Source organism: Phodopus roborovskii, unplaced genomic scaffold (assembly GCF_943737965.1).
Source record: "Phodopus roborovskii unplaced genomic scaffold, PHOROB, whole genome shotgun sequence".
Classification (NCBI taxonomy): Eukaryota; Metazoa; Chordata; class Mammalia; order Rodentia; family Cricetidae; genus Phodopus; species Phodopus roborovskii.
Genome location: NW_026126636.1, coordinates 16,154,105 through 16,158,106, shown reverse-complemented (window position 1 = coordinate 16,158,106; position 4,002 = coordinate 16,154,105). Strand labels below are relative to the sequence as shown.

Below are 4,002 nucleotides of genomic sequence, written 5' to 3'. Positions count from 1 at the left end.
TGGACATAGAAGGAACAGCACCTCCATGACAAGAGCCAAAACCAGTTTGGAGAAGCAGGCCATAATCTCAGCTTCGTAGGAGGCTGGGGCTAGAAAACATATTTAATGGCTGCCTTGGTTACAGGGTTACAGCTACGCTGCCTCTAATCCCAATGCTTGGGAAACAGAGGCAATTGGAGCTCTGTGAGTTTGAAGTCTGGTGGATCTAATTAGTTCCGGGACAGTCAGAGCTACGCACGGAGATCCTGTCTCAAGTGAAAAATGGAAAGGGAGGAGACTCTGCAGGATCCGTGGCCCGGAGCATCTGAGCGGTGAACTCTTCAAGTCTTCGATTTAAAAAAAAAAAAAAAAAAAAAAAAAAAATGGCCTCCAATAAAACTACATTGCAAAAAATGGGAAAGAAACAGAATGGAAAGAGTAAAAAAGTTGAAGAGGCAGAGCCTGAAGAATTTGTTGTAAAAAAAAGTACTGGACCGGCGTGTAGTGAATGGGAAGGTGGAGTATTTCCTCAAGTGGAAGGGGTTCACAGATGCTGATAATACTTGGGAACCAGAAGAAAATTTAGATTGTCCAGAGTTAATTGAAGCATTTCTTAATTCTCAAAAAGCTGGTAAAGAAAAAGATGGTACAAAAAGGAAATCTTTATCTGACAGTGAATCTGATGATAGCAAATCAAAGAAGAAGAGAGATGCTGCTGACAAACCAAGGGGTTTTGCCAGAGGTCCTGATCCTGAACGAATAATTGGTGCCACGGACAGCAGTGGAGAATTAATTTTCTCATGAAATGGAAGGACTCAGATGAGGACTCAGATGGCAAAGGAGGCAAATATGAAGTGTCTTCAGATTGTCATTGCCTTTTATGAGGAGAGGCTGACTTGGCATTCTTGTCCAGAAGATGAGGCGCAATAATTGTTTGCATATATATATATATATATATATATATATATATATAATCTGAATCTTGGGTTTTGAATTACTAGTGTAGAAAAATAGCATTCTAATGAAAATCGAGTGTGATATGCTGGTTTTGAAAGTATTGATAGTAGTTGGGATATTTTTGGTTTTTGTTCTGCGTCAAAAGGCACTGATTCCTTTGGGCAAATAAAAGCTTTCTGTAGTTGCTTCCTTTCACAATAGAATATTTGATACCATGTTGTATTTCCTCAGCTTTGAAGAACAGCTTTTCTTAAACGCTGGGGAGATCTTACAGTCAGTAGTCAACCAGAACTTATTTTTAACTGAGACACAGAAGGACCAATTCTGGGTTTTTCTTCTTCTTCTTCTTCTTCTTCTTCTTCTTCTTCTTCTTCTTCTTCTTCTTCTTCTTTGTATTCATGTGTTATGCATAAGACACATAACTTTTTTGGTTTGTCTTTTTTTTTTAATACTCAAAAACCATAGATGAAAGAAAATGTGTTGATGAGGTTCCATCATTGTGAACATTTTCCTGAAACCATAACCTTTCAGATTATGAGTAGGTGACTCTGTAATTTATTGGATAATTTTACAGCAAGCGCATCAGAATTTATGTAATATCACATACAGTCGTTTATTTACAAAATCCTGTCGTTAACAAACTTCCCCTTCAGAAAATGGAATTAGACAAAGTTTTAGTATAATAACATGACTTAAGCTGGGTGTGGTTGTACATGCCTTTAATCCCAGCACTCTGAAGGCTGATGGATCTCTGATTTAGAGTAGGTCAGCCTGGACTACACAGAGAATCCCTGTCTCTTAAAACCAAACAAAAAGACGTAAGTGGGCATGTAAAGGTTCCTCTGGTGAACCATTCCTTTGTAGAAAGATGAAATCTACTAAAAGGTTATGATTCATGGAATATCTGTTTGCTGTAGAAATGTAATACAGTTGGAAAAGATGACCCGCTGACATAAATGAACAAAATTTGGTAATATAAATTAATGACTTGCATGCTTTTTCTTTACCCTGACTCATTCCTTACTGGTAGGATCAATCTTTTCAGTATTTGGGTTCTGGTTCAGTGAGCCAGAAAAGTAACTTTGTAGTATCAGAATGTCATCTAACTGTATATTTACTTTGTTGTAAATAATGGTGAACAGTGGTCAATAAATAGTTTTATATTCCTTTAAAAAAAAAAAAAAGAAAAATGGAAAGGGAGGTAGAGAGGAAGGGAGGAAGGGAGGGGAAAGGAAAGGAAGGGAAGGAAGGAGGGAAGGGAAAGGAAGGGAGGGAGGAAGAGAAGGAGGGAAGGGAAGAAAAGGAAGGAAGGAAGGGAAAAAAGATATCAGTGGGTATGGCAACCATCTCTGCCATTTACTAGTTATAGGATATCAACAAAGTCAATTAAACATTTTCTGCTAGTTTTCCATATATGTATATGAAGATGGGTGAGAGGCTAAATGAATTAGGATATGCAAGGGGCTCCAGAGGGACTCAGCAACACTTAAGATCATCTGCTGCTCTTGGCTGACCAGGGTTCATTAACTCCAACAGCACCAGTCACACACGCGGTGCTCATGTATTCATGCAGGCAAAACATCCATCCACACAAAATATCTTAGATAAAAATGAAGATATAAGCAGAAGCAGGCAGATCCCCGTTAGCTTGAGGATAGCACGATCTGATCTACACAGTGAGGTGTGTACCTGGTGAAACTCTGTCTCCAAAGTGAGGAGTTGCTGCAGAGATGTCTCAGCAGTTAAGAGCATGGGCTGCAATTCCAGAGGCCAGAGTTTGATTGCCAGAACCCATGTTGATCACAGCCACCAGTAACTCCAGCTCCCGGGGATCCTATGCCTCTGTCTTCCACTAGCACCTGAACTCGAGTACTAGAGTGCCAGCAATCTCAAACATATACCACCCCCCCACACACACACACACACAATTACTTTTCCATGCACTACAAACTCGTGTGGGTGTTTGCTGGCTCTGTAGCAATATTCTATTTTAATTTTCCCTGGAGCAAGAGAAACCATGCAGAGTGCCAATGACAGACAAGAAACAATGCCAGGAAATATTTGTTTCATGAACCACTGAGTTCCTTGGGATGACTCGCAGAGGCATGAGGGACTCAAAGACAGTTGTGTTACTGAAAGTTCATCCCTAAGAGTCAGAAAAATCACAAAGTAAGGCCATCCTGAAGTACATAGCACGATCCTCTCTGTGGCTTTGGAGACTGTCCTGGAACTAGCTCCTGTAGACCAGGCTGGCCTGGAACTCACAGAGATCCACCTGCCTCTGCCTCCCAAGTACTGGGACTAAAAGTGTGCGCCACCAACGCCAGCTCTCTCTTGTTTTTTTTTTTTTGTTTGTTTGTTTGTTTGTTTTTGTTTTGTTTTTGTTTTGGTTGTTCTGTTTTTTGAAATAGGTTTCTCTGTGTAGCTCTGGCTGTCCTGGAACTCATTCTGTAGACCTAGAACTGACAGACATCTAGCTGTCTGTCCCTGCCTCCCAATGACTGGAATTAAAGGCCTGAGTCAACATCATCTCATTTAGCATAAACCTATCTCAACTTTTTTTTTTTTTTTTTAAGATGACTGGTAATGCTTTCTTTTCATTCCAGGCTTAGAGAGGCAGAAGCAGGCAGATCTCTGTGCCCTGGAGGCCAGCTTAGTCTACACAATGCAGTCCAAGCCAGCTAGGTTACACAGTAAGATTCTGACACAAAACAACAAAACAGCCAAGCTTGGTGGTACACACTTTGGTTCCCAGCACTCTAGAGGCAAGCAAATATCTGAGTTCAAGTGCACGCTGCTCTACACTAATAGTTCCAGGACAGCCAGGGCTACACAAAGAAATCCTGTCTAAGTGTTAATAATAATAAAATATAAAAATCAAAGGGAAGTGAGGGATGATACAAAACAAACCAAAACAGGGTGATTTGACTAGTGGATTGAATGTCAGGCTTGCTGAACCTCCTGAAGCCCTGAGTTCCATCAACAGGTCTAGCAAAGGTGTTAATCCCATCACTCAAGAGGTGTACGCAGAAGGATCAGGAATTCAGTGTTGTCCAGGGACACCAG

The 4,002-nt window shown here is 40.6% G+C and overlaps 1 pseudogene; it reads left to right on the top strand.

Moving 5' to 3' along the window:
* Nucleotides 1–278: 278 nt before the first annotated feature.
* Nucleotides 279–938, top strand: LOC127238727 (chromobox protein homolog 3-like; annotated as a pseudogene).
* The last annotated feature ends 3,064 nt before the right edge of the window (nt 939–4,002 follow it).